We start from the raw sequence: 24,396 nt of genomic DNA on the forward strand, positions 1-24,396 counted from the left end.
ACTCACGCGGTAACATGTTTTGTTCGTCCTTCTCTCGATGCAGCACAGGTAAAGAGACAAGTCATTGTAGACAGACAAATAAGTAGATTGACAGATGAAAATGATAAAAAAGAGATTTGACCCGGACGTGATTCGAACACGCAACCTTCTGATCTGGCGTCAGACGCGCTACCGGTTCGCCACCGAGTCCGCTTATTGTAGCCGTTCGCCCACACGTGGTAGCATGTTTTGCTCGGCCTTCTATCGATGAAGCACAGGTGAAGAGACAAGTCAATGTAGACAGGCAAATAAGTAGATAGACAGATAGATGAAAATAATATAAAAAAAGATTTTGACCGAGACGTGATTCGAACACGCAACTTTCTGATCTGGAGTCAGACGTGGTACCGCTGCGCAACCGAGTCCACCTATAGGGTAGCACTTCGCACACACGCGGTAGCATGTTTTGCTCGGCCTTTTGTCGATGAAGCACAAGTAAAGAGACAAGTCATTGTAGACAGACAAATAAGTAGATAGACAGATAGATGAACATAATAAAAAAGATAACTTGACCCAGACGTGATTCGAACACGCAACCTTCTGATATGGAGTCAGACGTGCTACCGTTGCCCCAACGAGTCCGTTTAGGGTCGTCGTTCGCACACACGCGGTAGCATGTTTTGCTCGGCTTTCTGTCGATGAAGCACAGGTAAAGAGACAAGTCATTGTAGAGAGACAAATAAGTAGATAGACAGATGAAAATAATAAAAAAGAGAATTTGACCCGGACGTCATTCGAACACGCAACTTTCTGATCTGTGTCAGACGCGCTACCGGTTTGCCCCAGAGTCCGCTTAGGGTTGCCGTTCGCACACACGTGTTAGAATTTTTGGTCGGCCTTCTATCGATGAATCAAAGGTAAAGAGACAAGTCATTGTAGGCAGCCAAATAGGTAGATAGACAGATAGATGAAAATAATAAAAAACAGAATTTGACCCGGACGTGATTCGAACACGCAACCTTCTGATCTGGAGTCAGATGCGCTACCGTTGCGCCACCGAGTCCGCTTAGGGTAGCCGTTCGCACAAACGTGGTAGCATGTTTTGCTCGGCCTTCTGACGATGAAGCACGGCTAAAGAGACAAGTCATTGTAGGCAGACAAATAAGTAGATAGACAGATGAAAATGATAAAAAAGAGAATTGACCCGGACATGATTCGAACACGCAACCTTCTGATCTGGAGTCAGACATGCAACCATTGTGCCAACGAGTCCGTTTAGGGTCGCCGTTCGCACACACGCGGTAGCATGCATTGCACGGCCTTTTGTCGATGCAGCACAGGTAAAGATACAAGTCATTGTAGGCAGACAAATAAGTAGATAGATAGATGAAATTGATAAAAAAGAGAATTGACCTGGACGTTATTCGAACACGCAACCTTCTGATCTGAAGTCAGACGCGCTACCGGTTCGCCACCAAGTCCGCTTAGTGTAGCCGTTCGCCCACACGTGGTAGCATGTTTTGCTCGGCCTTCTATTGTTGAAGCACAGGTAAAGAGACAAGTCATTGTAGAATGACAAATAAGTAGATAGAGAGATAAAAATAACAAAAAAGAGAACTTGACGCAGACGGGATTCGAACACGCATCCTTCTCATCTGGAGTCAGACGTGGTACCGTTGCGCATCCGAGTCCGCTTTGTGTAGCCGTTCGTACACACGTGGTAGCATGTTTTTCTCGGCCTTCTGTCGATGAATCCCAGGTAAAGAGACAAGTCATTGTAGACAGACAAAAGAGTAGATAGACAGATAGATGAAAAAATAAAAAAGAGAACTTGACCCGGACGTGATTCGAACACGCAACTTTCTGATCTGGAGTCAGCCATACTACCGTGTCGCCTGCGAGTCCACTTTGTCTGGCCGTTCGCACACACGCGGTAGCATGTTTTGCTCGGCCTTGAGTCGATGAAGTACAGGTAAAGAGACAAGTCAAAGTAGACAGACAAATAGGTAGATAAACAGCTAAATGAAAATAATAAAAAAGAGAACTTGAACCGAACGTGATTCGAACTCGAAACCTTCTTATCTGAAGTCAGACGTGCTACCGTGTCGCCACCACGTGCGTTTAGGGTAGACATTCGCACAAACGTGGTAGCATGTTTTGCACGGCCTTCTGTCGATAAAGCACAGCTAAAGAGAAGAGTCATTGTAGACAGATAAATAAGTAAATAGACAGATAAGGAAAATAGTAAAAAAGAGAACTTAACCCGGACGTGATTCGAACCCGCAACCTTCTGATCTGGCGTCAGAAGTGCTAGCGTGTCGCCAACGCGTCCGTTTAGGGTAGCCGTTCGCACACACGTGGTAGCATGATTTGCTCGGCCTTCTGTCGATGAAGCACAGCTAAAGTGAAGAGTCATTGTAGGCAGACAAATAAGTAGATAGACAAATAGATGAAAATAGTAAAAAAGAGAACTTGACCCGCACGTGACTCGAACCCGTAACCTTCTGAACTGGAGTCAGACGTGCTACCGTGTCCACTTAGTGTAGCCATTCGCACTCACGCGGTAGCATGTTTTGTTCGTCCTTCTGTCGATGCAGCACAGGTAAAGAGACAAGTCATTGTAGACAGACAAATAAGTAGAATGACAGATGAAAATGATAAAAAAGAGAATTGACCCGGACATGATTCGAACACGCAACCTTCTGATCTGGAGTCAGACATGCAACCATTGTGCCAACGAGTCCGTTTAGGGTCGCCGTTCGCACACACGCGGTAGCATGCATTGCACGGCCTTTTGTCGATGCAGCACAGGTAAAGATACAAGTCATTGTAGGCAGACAAATTAGTAGATAGACAGATGAAATTGATAAAAAAGAGAATTGACCTGGACGTTATTCGAACACGCAACCTTCTGATCTGAAGTCAGACGCGCTACCGGTTCGCCACCAAGTCCGCTTAGTGTAGCCGTTCGCCCACACGTGGTAGCATGTTTTGCTCGGCCTTCTATCGATGAAGCACAGGTAAAGAGACAAGTCATTGTAGACAGACAAATAGGTAGACAGACAGATAGATGAAAATAATAAAAAGAGAATTTGACCCAGACGTGATTAGAACACGCAACCTTCTGATCTGGAGGCGGAAACGCTACCAGTTCACCACCTAGTCCGCTTAGGGTAGCCGTTCGCACACACGTGGTAGCAAGTTTTGCTCGGTCTTCTATCGAAGAAGCACAGGTAAAGAGACAAGTCATTGTTGACAGACGAAGAAATAGATAGACAGATGAAAAGAACAAAAAAGAGAATTTGACCCGCATGCGGTTCCAACACGCAACCTTCTGATCTGGAGTCGAACGCGCTACCAGTTCGCCACCGAGTCCGCTTAGGGTAGCTGTTGCACACACGTGGTACCATGTTTTGCCTGGCCTTCTGTCGATGAAGCACAGCTAAAGAGAAGAGTCACTGTAGACAGACAAATAAGTAGATAGACAGATAGATGAAAATAGTAAAAAAGAGAACTAGACACGGACATGATTCGAACACGCGACCTTCTGATCTGGAGTCGGACGCGCTAACAGTTCACCACCGAGTCCACTTAGTGTAGCCGTTCACACACACGTGGTAGCATGTTTTGCTCGGCCTTCTGTCGATGCAGCACAGATAAAGAGGCAAGTCATTATAGACAGACAAATAAGTAGACAGACAGATGAAAATAATAAAAAAGAGAATTAGACCCGGACGTGACTCGAACACGCAACCTTCTGATCTGGAGTCGGACGCGCTACCAGTTCGCCACCGAGTTCGCTTAGGGTGGCCGTTCGCACACACGTGGTAGCATGTTTTTCTCGGCCATCTATCGATGAAGCACAGGTGAAGAGACAAGTCATTGTAGACAGACAAATAAGTAGATAGACAGATAGATGAAAATATTATAAAAAGAGAATTTGACCCGGACGTGATTCGAACACGCAAACTTATGATCTTTAGTCAGACGTGCTACCGAGTCGCCATCAAGTCCACTTAGGGTAGCCGTTCGCGCACACGCGGTAGCAGGTTTTGCTCGGCCTTCTGTCGATGAAGCACAGGTAAAGAGATAAGTCATTGTAGAATGACAAATAAGTAGATAGACAGATAAAAATAACAAAAAAGAGAATTTGACCCAGACGGGATTCCAACACGCAACCTTCTGATCTGGAGTCAGACGTGGTACCGTTGCGCAACCGTGACCGCCTATAGGGTAGCATTTCGCACACACGCGGTAGCATGTTTTGGTCGGCCTTCTGTCGATGAAGCACAGGTAAAGAGACAAGTCTTTGTAGACAGACAAATAAGTAGATAGACAGATAGATGAAAATAATAAAAAAGAGAACTTAACACGGACGTGATTCGAACACGCAAACTTCTGATCTGGAGTCAGACGTGCTACTGTGTCGCCACCGAGTCCACTGAGCGCAGCCGTTCGCACACACGCGGTAGAATGTTTTGCTCGACCTTCTGTCGATGAAGCACAGGTAAAGAGACCAGTCAATGTAGAATGACAAATGGGTAGATAGACAGATAAAAATAACAAAAAGAGAATTTGACCCGCACATGGCTCGAACACAGAACCTTCTGATCTGGAGTATGACGCGCTAAAGTTGCGCCACCGACTCCGCTTAGGGCAGCCGTTCGCACACACGCGGTAGCATGTTTTGCTCGGCCTTCTGTCGATGAAGCACAGGTAAAGAGACAAGTCATTGTAGACAGAAAATAAGTAGATAGACAGATAGTTGAAAGTAATAAAAAAGAGAATTTGACCCAGACGTGATTCGAACACGCAACCTTCTGATCTGGAGTCAGACGCGTAACCGTTGCGCCACCGAGTCCGCTTAGGGTAGCCGTTCGCACAAATGTGGTAGCATGTTTTGCTCGGCCTTCCATTGATGAATCCCAAGTAAAGGGACAAGTCATTGTAGACAGAAAAATAAGTAGATATTCAGATAGATGAAAATAATAAAAAGAGAATTTCACCCAAAAGCGATTCGAACACACAACCTTCTGATCTGGAGTCAGACGTGGTACCGTTGCGCCACCAAGTCCACTTAGTCTGGCCGTTCGCACACACGCGGTAGCATGTTTTGCTCGGCCTTGAGTCGATGAAGTACAGGTAAAGAGACAAGTCAAAGTAGACAGACAAATAGGTAGATAAACAGCTGAATGAAAATCATAAAAAAGAGAACTTGACCCGAACGTGATTCGAACTCGCAACCTTCTTATCTGGAGTCAGACGTGCTACCGTGTCGCCACCACGTGCGTTTAGGGTAGACGTTCGCACACACGTGGTAGCATGTTTTGCTCGGCCTTTTGTCGATGAAGCACCGCTAAAGAGAAGAGTCATTGTAGACAGACAAATAAGTAAATAGACAGATAAGGAAAATAGTAAAAAAGAGAACTTAACCCGGACGTGATTCGAACCCGCAACCTTCTGATCTGGCGTCAGAAGTGCTAGCGTGTCGCCAACGCGTCCGTTTAGGGTAGCCGTTCGCACACACGTGGTAGCATGATTTGCTCGGCCTTCTGTCGATGAAGCACAGCTAAAGAGAAGAGTCATTGTAGGCAGACAAATAAGTAGATAGACAAATAGATGAAAATAGTAAAAAAGAGAACTTGACCCGTACGTGATTCGAACCCGTAACCTTCTGAACTAGAGTCAGACGTGCTACCGTGTCGCCACCGAGTCCACTTTGTGTAGCCATTCGCACTCACGCGGTAGCGTGTTTTGTTCGTCCTTCTGTCGATGCAGCACAGGTAAAGAGACAAGTCATTGTAGACAGACAAATAAATAGAATGACAGATGAAAATGATAAAAAAGAGAATTTGATCCGGACGTGATTCGAACACGCAACTTTCTGATCTGGCGTCAGACGCGCTACCGGTTCACCACCGAGTCCGCTTAGTGTAGCCGTTCGCCCACACGTGGTAGCATGTTTTGCTCGGCCTTCTATCGATGAAGCACAGGTAAAGAGACAAGTCATTGTAGACAGACAAATAGGTAGACAGACAGATAGATGAAAATAATAAAAAGAGAATTTGACCCAGACGTGATTAGAACACGCAACCTTCTGATCTGGAGTCGGAAACGCTACCAGTTCACCACCTAGTCCGCTTAGGGTAGCCGTTCGCACACACGTGGTAGCAAGTTTTGCTCGGTCTTCTATCGAAGAAGCACAGGTAAAGAGACAAGTCATTGTTGACAGACAAAGAAATAGATAGACAGATGAAAAGAACAAAAAAGAGAATTTGACCCGCACGCGGTTCCAACACGCAACCTTCTGATCTGGAGTCGAACGCGCTACCAGTTCGCCACCGAGTCCGCTTAGGGTAGCTGTTGCACACACGTGGTAGCATGTTTTGCCTGGCCTTCTGTCGATGAAGCACAGCTAAAGAGAAGAGTCACTGTAGACAGACAAATAAGTAGATAGACAGATAGATGAAAATAGTAAAAAAGAGAACTTGACCAGGACGTGATTCGAACACGCGACCTTCTGATCTGGAGTCGCACGCGCTACCAGTTCACCACCAAGTCCGCTTAGGGTAGCCGTTCGCACACACGCGGTAGCATGTTTTGCACGGCCTTCTGTCGATGCAGCACAGATAAAGAGGCAAGTCATTATAGACAGACAAATAAGTAGACAGACAGATGAAAATAATAAAAAAGAGAATTAGACCCGGACGTGACTCGAACACGCAACCTTCTGATCTTGAGTCGGACGCACTACCAGTTCGCCACCGAGTTCGCTTAGGGTGGCCGTTCGCACACACGTGGTAGCATGTTTTTCTCGGCCTTCTATCGATGAAGCACAGGTGAAGAGACAAGTCATTGTAGACAGACAAATAAGGAGATAGACAGATAGATGAAAATATTATAAAAAGAGAATTTGACCCGGACGTGATTCGAACACGCAACCTTATGATCTGGAGTCAGACGTGCTACCGAGTTGCCATCAAGTCCACTTAGGGTAGCCGTTCGCACACACGCGGTAGCATGTTTTGCTCGGCCTTCTGTCGATGAAGCACAGGTAAAGAGATAAGTCATTGTAGAATGACAAATAAGTAGATAGACATATAAAAATAACAAAAAAGAGAATTTGACCCAGACGTGATTCCAACACGCAACCTTCTGATCTGGAGTCAGACGTGGTACCCTTGCGCAACCGAGTCCGCCTATAGGGTAGCACTTCGCACACACGCGGTAGCATGTTTTGCTCGGCCTTCTGTCGATGAAGCACAGGTAAAGAGACAAGTCTTTATAGACAGACAAATAAGTAGATAGACAGATAGATGAAAATAATAAAAAAGAGAACTTAACACGGACGTGATTCGAACACGCAAACTTCTGATCTGGAGTCAGACGTGCTACTGTGTCGCCACCGAGTCCACTGAGCGCAGCCGTTCGCACACACGCGGTAGCATGTTTTGCTCGACCTTCTGTCGATGAAGCACAGGTAAAGAGACCAGTCAATGTAGAATGACAAATGGGTAGATAGACAGATAAAAATAACAAAAAGAGAATATGACCCGCACATGGCTCGAACACAGAACCTTCTGATCTGGAGTATGACGCGCTAAAGTTGCGCCAACAACTCCGTTTAGGGCAGCCGTTCGCACACACGCGGTAGCATGTTTTGCTCGGCCTTCTGTCGATGAAGCACAGGTAAAGAGACAAGTCATTGTAGACAGACAAATAAGTAGATAGACAGATAGTTGAAAGTAATAAAAAAGAGAATTTGACCCAGACGTGATTCGAACACGCAACCTTCTGATCTGGAGTCAGACGCGTAACCGTTGCGCCACCGAGTCCGCTTAGGGTAGCCGTTCGCACAAATGTGGTAGCATGTTTTGCTCGGCCTTCCATTGATGAATCCCAAGTAAAGGGACAAGTCATTGTAGACAGAAAAATAAGTAGATATTCAGATAGATGAAAATAATAAAAAGAGAATTTCACCCAAAAGCGATTCGAACACACAACCTTCTGATCTGGAGTCAGACGTGGTACCGTTGCGCCACCAAGTCCACTTAGTCTGGCCGTTCGCACACACGCGGTAGCATGTTTTGCTCGGCCTTGAGACGATGAAGTACAGGTAAAGAGACAAGTCAAAGTAGACAGACAAATAGGTAGATAAACAGCTAAATGAAAATCATAAAAAAGAGAACTTGACCCGAACGTGATTCGAACTCGCAACCTTCTTATCTGGAGTCAGACGTGCTACCGTGTCGCCACCACGTGCGTTTAGGGTAGACGTTCGCACACACGTGGTAGCATGTTTTGCTCGGCCTTTTGTCGATGAAGCACCGCTAAAGAGAAGAGTCATTGTAGACAGACAAATAAGTAAATAGACAGATAAGGAAAATAGTAAAAAAGAGAACTTAACCCGGACGTGATTCGAACCCGCAACCTTCTGATCTGGCGTCAGAAGTGCTAGCGTGTCGCCAACGCGTCCGTTTAGGGTAGCCGTTCGCACACACGTGGTAGCATGATTTGCTCGGCCTTCTGTCGATGAAGCACAGCTAAAGAGAAGAGTCATTGTAGGCAGACAAATAAGTAGATAGACAAATAGATGAAAATAGTAAAAAAGAGAACTTGACCCGTACGTGACTCGAACCCGTAACCTTCTGAACTAGAGTCAGACGTGCTACCGTGTCGCCACCGAGTCCACTTTGTGTAGCCATTCGCACTCACGCGGTAGCGTGTTTTGTTCGTCCTTCTGTCGATGCAGCACAGGTAAAGAGACAAGTCATTGTAGACAGACAAATAAGTAGAATGACAGATGAAAATGATAAAAAAGAGAATTTGACCCGGACGTGATTCGAACACGCAACTTTCTGATCTGGCGTCAGACGCGCTACCGGTTCACCACCGAGTCCGCTTAGTGTAGCCGTTCGCCCACACGTGGTAGCATGTTTTGCTCGGCCTTCTATCGATGAAGCACAGGTAAAGAGACAAGTCATTGTAGACAGACAAATAGGTAGACAGACAGATAGATGAAAATAATAAAAAGAGAATTTGACCCAGACGTGATTAGAACACGCAACCTTCTGATCTGGAGTCGGAAACGCTACCAGTTCACCACCTAGTCCGCTTAGGGTAGCCGTTCGCACACACGTGGTAGCAAGTTTTGCTCGGTCTTCTATCGAAGAAGCACAGGTAAAGAGACAAGTCATTGTTGACAGACAAAGAAATAGATAGACAGATGAAAAGAACAAAAAAGAGAATTTGACCCGCACGCGGTTCAAACACGCAACCTTCTGATCTGGAGTCGAACGCGCTACCAGTTCGCCACCGAGTCCGCTTAGGGTAGCTGTTGCACACACGTGGTAGCATGTTTTGCCTGGCCTTCTGTCGATGAAGCACAGCTAAAGAGAAGAGTCACTGTAGACAGACAAATAAGTAGATAGACAGATAGATGAAAATAGTAAAAAAGAGAACTTGACCAGGACGTGCTTCGAACACGCGACCTTCTGATCTGGAGTCGCACGCGCTACCAGTTCACCACCAAGTCCGCTTAGGGTAGCCGTTCGCACACACGCGGTAGCATGTTTTGCACGGCCTTCTGTCGATGCAGCACAGATAAAGAGGCAAGTCATTATAGACAGACAAATAAGTAGACAGACAGATGAAAATAATAAAAAAGAGAATTAGACCCGGACGTGACTCGAACACGCAACCTTCTGATCTCGAGTCGGACGCACTACCAGTTCGCCACCGAGTTCGCTTAGGGTGGCCGTTCGCACACACGTGGTAGCATGTTTTTCTCGGCCTTCTATCGATGAAGCACAGGTGAAGAGACAAGTCATTGTAGACAGACAAATAAGGAGATAGACAGATAGATGAAAATATTATAAAAAGAGAATTTGACCCGGACGTGATTCGAACACGCAACCTTATGATCTGGAGTCAGACGTGCTACCGAGTTGCCATCAAGTCCACTTAGGGTAGCCGTTCGCACACACGCGGTAGCATGTTTTGCTCGGCCTTCTGTCGATGAAGCACAGGTAAAGAGATAAGTCATTGTAGAATGACAAATAAGTAGATAGACAGATAAAAATAACAAAAAAGAGAATTTGACCCAGACGTGATTCCAACACGCAACCTTCTGATCTGGAGTCAGACGTGCTACTGTGTCGCCACCGAGTCCACTGAGCGCAGCCGTTCGCACACACGCGGTAGCATGTTTTGCTCGACCTTCTGTCGATGAAGCACAGGTAAAGAGACCAGTCAATGTAGAATGACAAATGGGTAGATAGACAGATAAAAATAACAAAAAGAGAATATGACCCGCACATGGCTCGAACACAGAACCTTCTGATCTGGAGTATGACGCGCTAAAGTTGCGCCAACAACTCCGTTTAGGGCAGCCGTTCGCACACACGCGGTAGCATGTTTTGCTCGGCCTTCTGTCGATGAAGCACAGGTAAAGAGACAAGTCATTGTAGACAGACGAATAAGTAGATAGACAGATAGTTGAAAGTAATAAAAAAGAGAATTTGACCCAGACGTGATTCGAACACGCAACCTTCTGATCTGGAGTCAGACGCGCTTCCGTTGCGCCACCGAGTCCGCTTAGGGTAGCCGTTCGCACAAATGTGGTAGCATGTTTTGCTCGGCCTTCCATCGATGAATCCCAAGTAAAGGGACAAGTCATTGTAGACAGACAAATAAGTAGATATTCAGATAGATGAAAATAATAAAAAGATAATTTCACCCAAAAGTGATTCGAACACACAGCCTTCTGATCTGGAGTCAGACGTGGTACCGTTGCGCCACCAAGTCCGCTTATAGGGTTGCCCTTCGCACACACGCGGTAGCATGTTTTGCTCGGCCTTCTGTCGATGAAGCACAACTAAAGAGACAAGTCAATGTAGACAGACAAGTAAGTAGATAGATGAAAATAATAAAAAAGATAACTTGACCCGGACGCGATTCGAACACGCAACCTTCTGATATGGAGTCAGACGTGCTAAAGTTGCACCACCGAGTCTGCTTAAGGTAACCGTTCGCACACACGTGGTAGCATGTTTTGCTCGGCCTTCTGTCGATGAAGCACAGGTAAAGAGATAAGTCATCGTAGAATGACAAATAAGTAGATAGACAGAAAAAAATAACAAAAAAGAGAATTTGACCCAGACGTAATTCGAACACGCAACCAGGTGATCTGGAGTCAGACGTGCTACCGTAACGCCACCGAGTCCACTTAATGTCGGCGTTCGCACACACGCGGTAGCATGTTTTGCTCGGCCTTCTGTCGATGAAGCACAGGTAAAGAGACAAGTCATTGTAGACAGACAAATAGGTAGATAGACAGATGAAAATAATAAAAAAGAGAATTTGACTCGGACGTCATTCGAACACGCGAACTTTTGATCTGGAGTCAGACGTGCTACTGTGTCGCCACCGAGTCCGTTTAGGGTCGCCGTTCGCACATATGCGGTAGAATGTTTTTGCACGTTCTTCTGTCGACGAAGCAAAGGTAAAAGGACAAGTCATTGTAGAAGGACAAATAAGTAGGTAAACAGATAGATGAAAATCATAAAAAGAGAATTTGACCCGGATGTGATTAGAACACGCAACCTTCTGATCTAGAGTCAGACGTGCTAAAGTTGCACCAGCGAGTCCGCTGAATTTAGCCGTTCGCACACACGCGGTAGCATGTTTTGCTCGGCCTTCTGTCAATGAAACACAGGTAAAGAGACAAGTCATTGTGACAGACAAATAAGTAGATAGACAGAAAAAATAACAAAAAAGAGAATTTGACCCAGACGTGATTCGAACACGCAACCAGGTGATCTGGAGTCAGACGTGCTACCGTATCGCCACCGAGTCTACTTATTGTAGGCGTTCGCACACACGCGGTAGCATGTTTTGCTCGGCCTTCTGTCGATGAAGCACAGGTAAAGAGACAAGTCATTGTAGACAGACAAATAAGTAGATAGACAGATAGATGAAAATAGTAAAAAAGAGAACTTGACCCGGACGTGATTCGAACACGCGACCTTCTGATCTGGAGTCGGACGCGCTACCAGTTCACCACCGAGTCCGCTTAGGGTAGCCGTTCGCACACACGCGGTAGCATGTTTTGCACGGCCTTCTGTCGACGAAGCAGAGGTAAAAGAACAAGTCATTGTAGAAAAACAAATAAGTAGTAAGACAGATAGATGAAAATAATAAAAAGAGAATTCGACACGGACGTGATTAAAACACGCAATCTTCTGTTATGGAGTCAGACGTGCTAAAGTTGCGCCACCGAGTCCGCTTAGGGTAGCCGTTCGCACACATGCGGTAGCATGTTTTGCACGGCCTTATGTCGATGAAGCACAGGTAAAGAGACAAGTCATTGTAGACAGACAAATAAGTAGACAGACAGATAGATGAAAATAATAAAAAGAGAATTTGACCCAGACGTGATTAGAACACGCAACCTTCTGATCTGGAGTCGGACGCACTACCAGTTCACCACCGAGTCCGCTTAGGGTAGCCGTTCGCACACACGTGGTAGCAAGTTTTGCTCGGTCTTCTATCGAAGAAGCACAGGTAAAGAGACAAGTCATTGTTGACAGACAAAGAAATAGATAGACAGATGAAAGGAACAAAAAAGAGAATTTGACCCGCACGCGGTTCCAACACGCAACCTTCTGATCTGGAGTCGAACGCGCTACCAGTTCGCCACCGAGTCCGCTCAGGGTAGCTGTTGCACACACGTGGTACCATGTTTTGCCTGGCCTTCTGTCGATGAAGCACAGCTAAAGAGAAGAGTCACTGTAGACAGACAAATAAGTAGATAGACAGATAGATGAAAATAATAAAAAAAAGAACTTGACCCGGATGTGATTCGAACACGTGACCTTCTGATCTGGAGTCGGACGTGCTACCGTGTCGCCACCGAGTCCACTTAGTGTAGCCGTTCACACACACGTGGTAGCATGTTTTGCTCGGACTTCTGTCGATGCAGCAGAGATAAAGAGGCAAGTCATTGTAGACAGACAAATAAGTAGATAGACAGATAGATGAAAATATTATAAAAAGAATTTGACCCGGACGTGATTCGAACACGCAACCTTATGATCTGGAGTCAGACGTGCTACCGAGTTGCCATCAAGTCCACTTAGGGTAGCCGTTCGCACGCACGCGGTAGCATGTTTTGCTCGGCCTTCTGTCGATGAAGCACAGTTAAAGAGATAAGTCATTGTAGAATGACAAATAAGTAGATAGACAGATAAAAATAACAAAAAAAAATTTGACCTAGACGTGATTCCAACACGCAACCTTCTGATCTGGAGTCAGACGTGTTACCGTTGCGCAACCGAGTCCGCCTATAGGGTAGCACTTCGCACACACGCGGTAGCATGTTTTGCTCGGCCTTCTGTCGATGAAGCACAGGTAAAGAGACAAGTCTTTGTAGACAGACAAATAAGTAGATAGACAGATAGATGAAAATAATAAAAAAGAGAACTTAACACGGACGTGATTCGAACACACAACCTTCTGATCTGGAGTCAGACGTGGTACCGTTGTGCCACCAAGTCCGCTTATAGGGTTGCCCTTCGCACACACGCGGTAGCATGTTTTGCTCGGCCTTCTGTCGATGAAGCACAACTAAAGAGACAAGTCATTGTAGACAGACAAGTAAGTAGATAGACAGATGAAAATAATAAAAAAGATAACTTGACCCGGACGCGATTCGAACACGCAACCTTCTGATATGGAGTCAGACGTGCTAACGTTGCGCCACCGAGTCCGTTTAGGGTCGCCGTTCACACACACGCGGTAGCATGTTTTTCACGGCCTTCTGTCGACGAAGCACAGGTAAAGGGACAAGTCATTGTAGAAGGACAATTAAGTAGATAAACAGATAGATGAAAATCATAAAAAGAGAATTTGACCCGCATGTGATTAGAACACGCAACCTTCTTATCTGGAGTCAGACGTGCTAAAGTTGCACCACCGAGTCCGCTTAAGGTAGCCGTTCGCACACACGCGGTAGCATGTTTTGCTCGGCCTTCTGTCGATGAAGCACAAGTAAAGAGACAAGTCATTGTAGACAGACAAATAAGTAGATAGACAGATAGTTGAAAGTAATAAAAAAGAGAATTTGACCCAGACGTGATTCGAACACGCAACCTTCTGATCTGGAGTCAGACACGCTACCGTTGCGCCACCGAGTCCGCTTAGGGTAGCCGTTCGCACAAATGTGGTAGCATGTTTTGCTCGGCCTTCCATCAATGAATCCCAAGTAAAGGGGCAAGTCATTGTAGACAGACAAATAAGTAGATATTCAGATAGATGAAAATAATAAAAAGAGAATTTGACCCAAAAGTGATTCGAACACAGCACCTTCTGATCTAGAGTCAGACGTGGTACCGTTGCGCCACCAAGTCCGCTTATAGGGTTGCCCTTCGCACACACGCGGTAGCATGTTTTGCTCGGCCTTCTGTCGATGAAGCACAACTAAAGAGACAAGTCATTGTAGACAGACAAATAAGTAGATAGACAGATAGATGAAAATAATAAAAAAGATAACTTGACCCAGACGTGATTCGAACACGCAACCTTGTGATATGGAGTCAGACGTGCTACCGTTGCGCCACCGAGTCCGTTTAGGGTCGCCGTTCGCACACACGCGGTAGCATGTTTTGCACGGTGTTCTGTCGACGAAGCACAGGTAAAGGGACAAGTCATTGTAGAAGGACAAATAAGTAGATAAACAGATAGATGAATGTCATAAAAAGAGAATTTGACCCGCATGTGATTAGAACACGCAACCTTCTGATCTGGAGTCAGACGTGCTAAAGTTGCACCACCGAGTCTGCTTAAGGTAGCCGTTCGCACACACGCCGTAGCATGTTTTGCTCGGCCTTCTGTCGATGAAGCACAGGTAAAGAGATAAGTCATCGTAGAATGACAAATAAGTAGATAGACTGAAAAAATAACAAAAAAGAGAATTTGACCCAGACGTGATTCGAACACGCAACCAGGTGATCTGGAGTCAGACGTGCTACCGTATCGCCACCGAGTCCACTTAATGTAGGCGTTCGCACACACGCGTTAGCATGTTTTGCTCGGCCTTCTGTCTATGAAGCACAGGCAAAGAGACAAGTCATTGTAGACAGACAAATAGGTAGATAGACAGATGAAAATAATAAAAAAGAGAATTTGACCCGGACGTCATTCGAACACGCGAACTTTTGATCTGGAGTCAGACGTGCTACTGTGTCGCCACCGAGTCCGTTTAGGGTCGCCGTTCGCACATATGCGGTAGAATGTTTTGCACGGCCTTCTGTCGACGAAGCAAAGGTAAAAGGACAAGTCATTGTAGAAGGACAAATAAGTAGATAAACAGATAGATTAAAATCATAAAAAGAGAATTTGACCCGGATGTGATTAGAACACGCAACCTTCTAATCTGGAGTCAGACGTGCTAAAGTTGCACCACCGAGTCCGCTTAAGGTAGCCGTTCGCCCACCCGCGGTAGCATGTTTTGCTCGGCCTTCTGTCGATGCAGCACAGATAAAGAGGCAAGTCATTATAGACAGACAAATAAGTAGACAGACAGATGAAAATAATAAAAAAGAGAATTTGACCCGGACGTGACTCGAACACGCAACCTTCTGATCTGGAGTCGGACGCGCTACCAGTTCGCCACCGAGTCCGCTTAGGGTGGCCGTTCGCACACACGTGGTAGCATGTTTTTCTCGGCCTTCTATCGATGAAGCACAGGTGAAGAGACAAGTCATTGTAGACAGACAAATAAGTAGATAGACAGATAGATTAAAATATTATAAAAAGAGAATTTGACCCGGACGTGATTCGAACACGCAACCTTATGATCTGGAGTCAGACGTGCTACCGAGACGCCATCAAGTCCACTTAGGGTAGCCGTTCGCACACACGCGGTAGCATGTGTTGCTCGGCCTTCTGTCGATGAAGCGCAGGTAAAGAGATAAGTCATTGTAGAATGACAAATAAGTAGATAGACAGATAAAAATAACAAAAAAGAGAATTTGACCCAGACGTGATTCGAACACGCAGCCTTCTGATCTGGAGTCAGACGTGGTACCGTTGCGCCACCAAGTCCACTTAGTCTGGCCGTTCGCACACACGCGGTAGCATGTTTTGCTCGGCCTTGAGTCGATGAAGTACAGGTAAAGAGACAAGTCAAAGTAGACAGACAAATAGGTAGATAAACAGCTAAATGAAAATCATAAAAAAGAGAACTTGACCCGAACGTGATTCGAACTCGCAACCTTCTTATCTGGAGTCAGACGTGCTACCGTGTCGCCACCACGTGCGTTTAGGGTAGACGTTCGCACACACGTGGTAGCATGTTTTGCTCGGCCTTTTGTCGATGAAGCACCGCTAAAGAGAAGAGTCATTGTAGACAGACAAATAAGTAAATAGACAGATAAGGAAAATAGTAAAAAAGAGAACTTAACCCGGACGTGATTCGAACCCGCAACCTTCTGATCTGGCGTCAGAAGTGCTAGCGTGTCGCCAACGCGTCCGTTTAGGGTAGCCGTTCGCACACACGTGGTAGCATGATTTGCTCGGCCTTCTGTCGATGAAGCACAGCTAAAGAGAAGAGTCATTGTAGGCAGACAAATAAGTAGATAGACAAATAGATGAAAATAGTAAAAAAGAGAACTTGACCCGTACGTGACTCGAACCCGTAACCTTCTGAACTAGAGTCAGACGTGCTACCGTGTCGCCACCGAGTCCACTTTGTGTAGCCATTCGCACTCACGCGGTAGCGTGTTTTGTTCGTCCTTCTGTCGATGCAGCACAGGTAAAGAGACAAGTCATTGTAGACAGACAAATAAGTAGAATGACAGATGAAAATGATAAAAAAGAGAATTTGACCCGGACGTGATTCGAACACGCAACTTTCTGATCTGGCGTCAGACGCGCTACCGGTTCACCACCGAGTCCGCTTAGTGTAGCCGTTCGCCCACACGTGGTAGCATGTTTTGCTCGGCCTTCTATCGATGAAGCACAGGTAAAGAGACAAGTCATTGTAGACAGACAAATAGGTAGACAGACAGATAGATGAAAATAATAAAAAGAGAATTTGACCCAGACGTGATTAGAACACGCAACCTTCTGATCTGGAGTCGGAAACGCTACCAGTTCACCACCTAGTCCGCTTAGGGTAGCCGTTCGCACACACGTGGTAGCAAGTTTTGCTCGGTCTTCTATCGAAGAAGCACAGGTAAAGAGACAAGTCATTGTTGACAGACAAAGAAATAGATAGACAGATGAAAAGAACAAAAAAGAGAATTTGACCCGCACGCGGTTCCAACACGCAACCTTCTGATCTGGAGTCGAACGCGCTACCAGTTCGCCACCGAGTCCGCTTAGGGTAGCTGTTGCACCCACGTGGTAGCATGTTTTGCCTGGCCTTCTGTCGATGAAGCACAGCTAAAGAGAAGAGTCACTGTAGACAGACAAATAAGTAGATAGACAGATAGATGAAAATAGTAAAAAAGAGAACTTGACCAGGACGTGATTCGAACACGCGACCTTCTGATCTGGAGTCGCACGCGCTACCAGTTCACCACCAAGTCCGCTTAGGGTAGCCGTTCGCACACACGCGGTAGCATGTTTTGCACGGCCTTCTGTCGATGCAGCACAGATAAAGAGGCAAGTCATTATAGACAGACAAATAAGTAGACAGACAGATGAAAATAATAAAAAAGAGAATTAGACCCGGACGTGACTCGAACACGCAACCTTCTGATCTTGAGTCGGACGCACTACCAGTTCGCCACCGAGTTCGCTTAGGGTGGCCGTTCGCACACACGTGGTAGCATGTTTTTCTCGGCCTTCTATCGATGAAGCACAGGTGAAGAGACAAGTCATTGTAGACAGACAAATAAGGAGATAGACAGATAGATGAAAATATTATAAAAAGAGAATTTGACCCGGACGTGATTCGAACACGCAACCTTATGATCTGGAGTCAGACGTGCTACCGAGTTGCCATCAAGTCCACTTAGGGTAGCCGTTCGCACACACGCGGTAGCATGTTTTGCTCGGCCTTCTGTCGATGAAGCACAGGTAAAGAGATAAGTCATTGTAGAATGACAAATAAGTAGATAGACAGATAAAAATAACAAAAAAGAGAATTTGACCCAGACGTGATTCCAACACGCAACCTTCTGATCTGGAGTCAGACGTGGTACCGTTGCGCAACCGAGTCCGCCTATAGGGTAGCACTTCGCACACACGCGGTAGCATGTTTTGCTCGGCCTTCTGTCGATGAAGCACAGGTAAAGAGACAAGTCTTTGTAGACAGACAAATAAGTAGATAGACAGATAGATGAAAATAATAAAAAAGAGAACTTAACACGGACGTGATTCGAACACGCAAACTTCTGATCTGGAGTCAGACGTGCTACTGTGTCGCCACCGAGTCCACTGAGCGCAGCCGTTCGCACACACGCGGTAGCATGTTTTGCTCGACCTTCTGTCGATGAAGCACAGGTAAAGAGACCAGTCAATGTAGAATGACAAATGGGTAGATAGACAGATAAAAATAACAAAAAGAGAATATGACCCGCACATGGCTCGAACACAGAACCTTCTGATCTGGAGTATGACGCGCTAAAGTTGCGCCAACAACTCCGTTTAGGGCAGCCGTTCGCACACACGCGGTAGCATGTTTTGCTCGGCCTTCTGTCGATGAAGCACAGGTAAAGAGACAAGTCATTGTAGACAGACAAATAAGTAGATAGACAGATAGTTGAAAGTAATAAAAAAGAGAATTTGACCCAGACGTGATTCGAACACGCAACCTTCTGATCTGGAGTCAGACGCGCTACCGTTGCGCCACCGAGTCCGCTTAGGGTAGCCGTTCGCACAAATGTGGTAGCATGTTTTGCTCGGCCTTCCATCGATGAATCCCAAGTAAAGGGACAAGTCATTGTAGACAGACAAATAAGTAGATATTCAGATAGATGAAAATAATAAAAAGAGAATTTCACCCAAAAGTGATTCGAACACACAGCCTTCTGATCTGGAGTCAGACGTGGTACCGTTGCGCCACCAAGTCCGCTTATAGGGTTGCCCTTCGCACACACGCGGTAGCATGTTTTGCTCGGCCTTCTGTCGATGAAGCACAACTAAAGAGACAAGTCAATGTAGACAGACAAGTAAGTAGATAGATGAAAATAATAAAAAAGATAACTTGACCCGGACGCGATTCGAACACGCAACCTTCTGATATGGAGTCAGACGTGCTAAAGTTGCACCACCGAGTCTGCTTAAGGTAACCGTTCGCACACACGTGGTAGCATGTTTTGCTCGGCCTTCTGTCGATGAAGCACAGGTAAAGAGATAAGTCATCGTAGAATGACAAATAAGTAGATAGACAGAAAAAAATAACAAAAAAGAGAATTTGACCAAGACGTAATTCGAACACGCAACCAGGTGATCTGGAGTCAGACGTGCTACCGTAACGCCACCGAGTCCACTTAATGTCGGCGTTCGCACACACGCGGTAGCATGTTTTGCTCGGCCTTCTGTCGATGAAGCACAGGTAAAGAGACAAGTCATTGTAGACAGACAAATAGGTAGATAGACAGATGAAAATAATAAAAAAGAGAATTTGACCCGGACGTCATTCGAACACGCGAACTTTTGATCTGGAGTCAGACGTGCTACTGTGTCGCCACCGAGTCCGTTTAGGGTCGCCGTTCGCACATATGCGGTAGAATGTTTTGCACGTTCTTCTGTCGACGAAGCAAAGGTAAAAGGACAAGTCATTGTAGAAGGACAAATAAGTAGGTAAACAGATAGATGAAAATCATAAAAAGAGAATTTGACCCGGATGTGATTAGAACACGCAACCTTCTGATCTAGAGTCAGACGTGCTAAAGTTGCACCACCGAGTCCGCTTAAGGTAGCCGTTCGCACACACGCGGTAGCATGTTTTGCTCGGCCTTCTGTCAATGAAACACAGGTAAAGAGACAAGTCATTGTGACAGACAAATAAGTAGATAGACAGAAAAAATAACAAAAAAGAGAATTTGACCCAGACGTGATTCGAACACGCAACCAGGTGATCTGGAGTCAGACGTGCTACCGTATCGCCACCGAGTCTACTTATTGTAGGCGTTCGCACACACGCGGTAGCATGTTTTGCTCGGCCTTCTGTCGATGAAGCACAGGTAAAGAGACAAGTCATTGTAGACAGACAAATAAGTAGATAGACAGATAGATGAAAATAGTAAAAAAGAGAACTTGACCCGGACGTGATTCGAACACGCGACCTTCTGATCTGGAGTCGGACGCGCTACCAGTTCACCACCGAGTCCGCTTAGGGTAGCCGTTCGCACACACGCGGTAGCATGTTTTGCACGGCCTTCTGTCGACGAAGCAGAGGTAAAAGAACAAGTCATTGTAGAAGAACAAATAAGTAGTAAGACAGATAGATGAAAATAATAAAAAGAGAATTCGACACGGACGTGATTAAAACACGCAATCTTCTGTTATGGAGTCAGACGTGCTAAAGTTGCGCCACCGAGTCCGCTTAGGGTAGCCGTTCGCACACATGCGGTAGCATGTTTTGCACGGCCTTATGTCGATGAAGCACAGGTAAAGAGACAAGTCATTGTAGACAGACAAATAAGTAGACAGACAGATAGATGAAAATAATAAAAAGAGAATTTGACCCAGACGTGATTAGAACACGCAACCTTCTCATCTGGAGTCGGACGCACTACCAGTTCACCACCGAGTCCGCTTAGGGTAGCCGTTTGCACACACGTGGTAGCAAGTTTTGCTCGGTCTTCTATCGAAGAAGCACAGGTAAAGAGACAAGTCATTGTTGACAGACAAAGAAATAGATAGACAGATGAAAGGAACAAAAAAGAGAATTTGACCCGCACGCGGTTCCAACACGCAACCTTCTGATCTGGAGTCGAACGCGCTACCAGTTCGCCACCGAGTCCGCTCAGGGTAGCTGTTGCACACACGTGGTACCATGTTTTGCCTGGCCTTCTGTCGATGAAGCACAGCTAAAGAGAAGAGTCACTGTAGACAGACAAATAAGTAGATAGACAGATAGATGAAAATAATAAAAAAAGAACTTGACCCGGATGTGATTCGAACACGTGACCTTCTGATCTGGAGTCGGACGTGCTACCGTGTCGCCACCGAGTCCACTTAGTGTAGCCGTTCACACACACGTGGTAGCATGTTTTGCTCGGCCTTCTGTCGATGCAGCAGAGATAAAGAGGCAAGTCATTGTAGACAGACAAATAAGTAGATAGACAGATAGATGAAAATATTATAAAAAGAATTTGACCCGGACGTGATTCGAACACGCAACCTTATGATCTGGAGTCAGACGTGCTACCGAGTTGCCATCAAGTCCACTTAGGGTAGCCGTTCGCACACACGCGGTAGCATGTTTTGCTCGGCCTTCTGTCGATGAAGCACAGTTAAAGAGATAAGTCATTGTAGAATGACAAATAAGTAGATAGACAGATAAAAATAACAAAAAAAATTTGACCTAGACGTGATTCCAACACGCAACCTTCTGATCTGGAGTCAGACGTGTTACCGTTGCGCAACCGAGTCCGCCTATAGGGTAGCACTTCGCACACACGCGGTAGCATGTTTTGCTCGGCCTTCTGTCGATGAAGCACAGGTAAAGAGACAAGTCTTTGTAGACAGACAAATAAGTAGATACACAGATAGATGAAAATAATAAAAAAGAGAACTTAACACGGACGTGATTCCAACACACAACCTTCTGATCTGGAGTCAAACGTGGTACCGTTGTGCCACCAAGTCCGCTTATAGGGTTGCCCTTCGCACACACGCGGTAGCATGTTTTGCTCGGCCTTCTGTCGATGAAGCACAACTAAAGAGACAAGTCATTGTAGACAGACAAGTAAGTAGATAGACAGATGAAAATAATAAAAAAGATAACTTGACCCGGACGCGATTCGAACACGCAACCTTCTGATATGGAGTCAGACGTGCTACCGTTGCGCCACCGAGTCCGTTTAGGGTCGCCGTTCACACACACGCGGTAGCATGTTTTTCACGGCCTTCTGTCGACGAAGCACAGGTAAAGGGACAAGTCATTGTAGAAGGACAATTAAGTAGATAAACAGATAGATGAAAATCATAAAAAGAGAATTTGACCCGCATGTGATTAGAACACGCAACCTTCTTATCTGGAGTCAGACGTGCTAAAGTTGCACCACCGAGTCCGCTTAAGGTAGCCGTTCGCACACACGCGGTAGCATGTTTTGCTCGGCCTTCTGTCGATGAAGCACAAGTAAAGAGACAAGTCATTGTAGACAGACAAATAAGTAGATAGACAGATAGTTGAAAGTAATAAAAAAGAGAATTTGACCCAGACGTGATTCGAACACGCAACCTTCTGATCTGGAGTCAGACACGCTACCGTTGCGCCACCGAGTCCGCTTAGGGTAGCCGTTCGCACAAATGTGGTAGCATGTTTTGCTCGGCCTTCCATCAATGAATCCCAAGTAAAGGGGCAAGTCATTGTAGACAGACAAATAAGTAGATATTCAGATAGATGAAAATAATAAAAAGAGAATTTGACCCAAAAGTGATTCGAACACAGCACCTTCTGATCTAGAGCCAGACGTGGTACCGTTGCGCCACCAAGTCCGCTTATAGGGTTGCCCTTCGCACACACGCGGTAGCATGTTTTGCTCGGCCTTCTGTCGATGAAGCACAACTAAAGAGACAAGTCATTGTAGACAGACAAATAAGTAGATAGACAGATAGATGAAAATAATAAAAAAGATAACTTGACCCAGACGTGATTCGAACACGCAACCTTGTGATATGGAGTCAGACGTGCTACCGTTGCGCCTCCGAGTCCGTTTAGGGTCGCCGTTCGCACACACGCGGTAGCATGTTTTGCACGGTGTTCTGTCGACGAAGCACAGGTAAAGGGACAAGTCATTGTAGAAGGACAAATAAGTAGATAAACAGATAGATGAATGTCATAAAAAGAGAATTTGACCCGCATGTGATTAGAACACGCAACCTTCTGATCTGGAGTCAGACGTGCTAAAGTTGCACCACCGAGTCTGCTTAAGGTAGCCGTTCGCACACACGCGGTAGCATGTTTTGCTCGGCCTTCTGTCGATGAAGCACAGGTAAAGAGATAAGTCATCGTAGAATGACAAATAAGTAGATAGACATAAAAAAATAACAAAAAAGAGAATTTGACCCAGAAGTTATTCCAACACGCAACCAGGTGATCTGGAGTCAGACGTGCTACCGTATCGCCACTGAGTCCGTTTAGGGTCGCCGTTCACACATATGCGGTAGAATGTTTTGCACGGTCTTCTGTCGACGAAGCAAAGGTAAAAGGACAAGTCATTGTAGAAGGACAAATAAGTAGGTAAACAGATAGATGAAAATCATAAAAAGAGAATTTGACCCGGATGTGATTAGAACACGCAACCTTCTGATCTGGAGTCAGACGTGCTAAAGTTGCACCACCGAGTCCGCTTAAGGTAGCCGTTCGCACACACGCGGTAGCATGTTTTGCTCGGCCTTCTGTCGATGAAACACAGGTAAAGAGACAAGTCATTGTAGACAGACAAATAAGTAGATAGACTGAAAAAATAACAAAAAAGAGAATTTGACCCAGACGTGATTCGAACACGCAACCAGGTGATCTGGAGTCAGACGTGCTACCGTATCGCCACCGAGTCCACTTAATCTAGGCGTTCGCACACACGCGGTAGCATGTTTTGCTCGGCCTTCTGTCTATGAAGCACAGGCAAAGAGACAAGTCATTGTAGACAGACAAATAGGTAGATAGACAGATGAAAATAATAAAAAAGAGAATTTGACCCGGACGTCATTCGAACACGCGAACTTTTGTTCTGGAGTCAGACGTGCTACTGTGTCGCCACCGAGTCCGTTTAGGGTCGCCGTTCGCACATATGCGGTAGAATGTTTTGCACGGCCTTCTGTCGACGAAGCAAAGGTAAAAGGACAAGTCATTGTAGAAGGACAAATAAGTAGATAAACAGATAGATTAAAATCATAAAAAGAGAATTTGACCCGGATGTGATTAGAACACGCAACCTTCTAATCTGGAGTCAGACGTGCTAAAGTTGCACCACCGAGTCCGCTTAAGGTAGCCGTTCGCCCACCCGCGGTAGCATGTTTTGCTCGGCCTTCTGTCGATGCAGCACAGATAAAGAGGCAAGTCATTATAGACAGACAAATAAGTAGACAGACAGATGAAAATAATAAAAAAGAGAATTTGACCCGGACGTGACTCGAACACGCAACCTTCTGATCTGGAGTCGGACGCGCTACCAGTTCGCCACCGAGTCCGCTTAGGGTGGCCGTTCGCACACACGTGGTAGCATGTTTTTCTCG

At 45.8% G+C, this 24,396-nt stretch overlaps 9 non-coding genes across 9 annotated transcripts; all 9 read right to left on the reverse strand.

Annotated features, from left to right (window-relative positions):
* Positions 1 to 970: 970 nt before the first annotated feature.
* On the reverse strand, positions 971 to 1,042 carry TRNAW-CCA (transfer RNA tryptophan (anticodon CCA)). The gene has a single exon. It is a non-coding gene; the product is annotated as a tRNA-Trp (tRNA).
* A 3,726-nt stretch (positions 1,043 to 4,768) lies between these two features.
* TRNAW-CCA (transfer RNA tryptophan (anticodon CCA)) lies at positions 4,769 to 4,840 on the reverse strand. The gene has a single exon. It is a non-coding gene; the product is annotated as a tRNA-Trp (tRNA).
* A 2,902-nt stretch (positions 4,841 to 7,742) lies between these two features.
* TRNAW-CCA (transfer RNA tryptophan (anticodon CCA)) lies at positions 7,743 to 7,814 on the reverse strand. Its single transcript has one exon. It is a non-coding gene; the product is annotated as a tRNA-Trp (tRNA).
* Positions 7,815 to 10,500: 2,686 nt separating this feature from the next.
* On the reverse strand, positions 10,501 to 10,572 carry TRNAW-CCA (transfer RNA tryptophan (anticodon CCA)). Its single transcript has one exon. It is a non-coding gene; the product is annotated as a tRNA-Trp (tRNA).
* Positions 10,573 to 14,102: 3,530 nt separating this feature from the next.
* TRNAW-CCA (transfer RNA tryptophan (anticodon CCA)) lies at positions 14,103 to 14,174 on the reverse strand. The gene has a single exon. It is a non-coding gene; the product is annotated as a tRNA-Trp (tRNA).
* A 1,837-nt stretch (positions 14,175 to 16,011) lies between these two features.
* Positions 16,012 to 16,083, reverse strand: TRNAW-CCA (transfer RNA tryptophan (anticodon CCA)). Its single transcript has one exon. It is a non-coding gene; the product is annotated as a tRNA-Trp (tRNA).
* Positions 16,084 to 18,772: 2,689 nt separating this feature from the next.
* TRNAW-CCA (transfer RNA tryptophan (anticodon CCA)) lies at positions 18,773 to 18,844 on the reverse strand. The gene has a single exon. It is a non-coding gene; the product is annotated as a tRNA-Trp (tRNA).
* Positions 18,845 to 21,944: 3,100 nt separating this feature from the next.
* TRNAW-CCA (transfer RNA tryptophan (anticodon CCA)) lies at positions 21,945 to 22,016 on the reverse strand. Its single transcript has one exon. It is a non-coding gene; the product is annotated as a tRNA-Trp (tRNA).
* A 355-nt stretch (positions 22,017 to 22,371) lies between these two features.
* TRNAW-CCA (transfer RNA tryptophan (anticodon CCA)) lies at positions 22,372 to 22,443 on the reverse strand. Its single transcript has one exon. It is a non-coding gene; the product is annotated as a tRNA-Trp (tRNA).
* Between the last annotated feature and the right edge of the window lie 1,953 nt (positions 22,444 to 24,396).

This window comes from Rhipicephalus microplus, chromosome 5, assembly GCF_043290135.1.
Source record: "Rhipicephalus microplus isolate Deutch F79 chromosome 5, USDA_Rmic, whole genome shotgun sequence".
NCBI classification, from domain to species: Eukaryota; Metazoa; Arthropoda; class Arachnida; order Ixodida; family Ixodidae; genus Rhipicephalus; species Rhipicephalus microplus.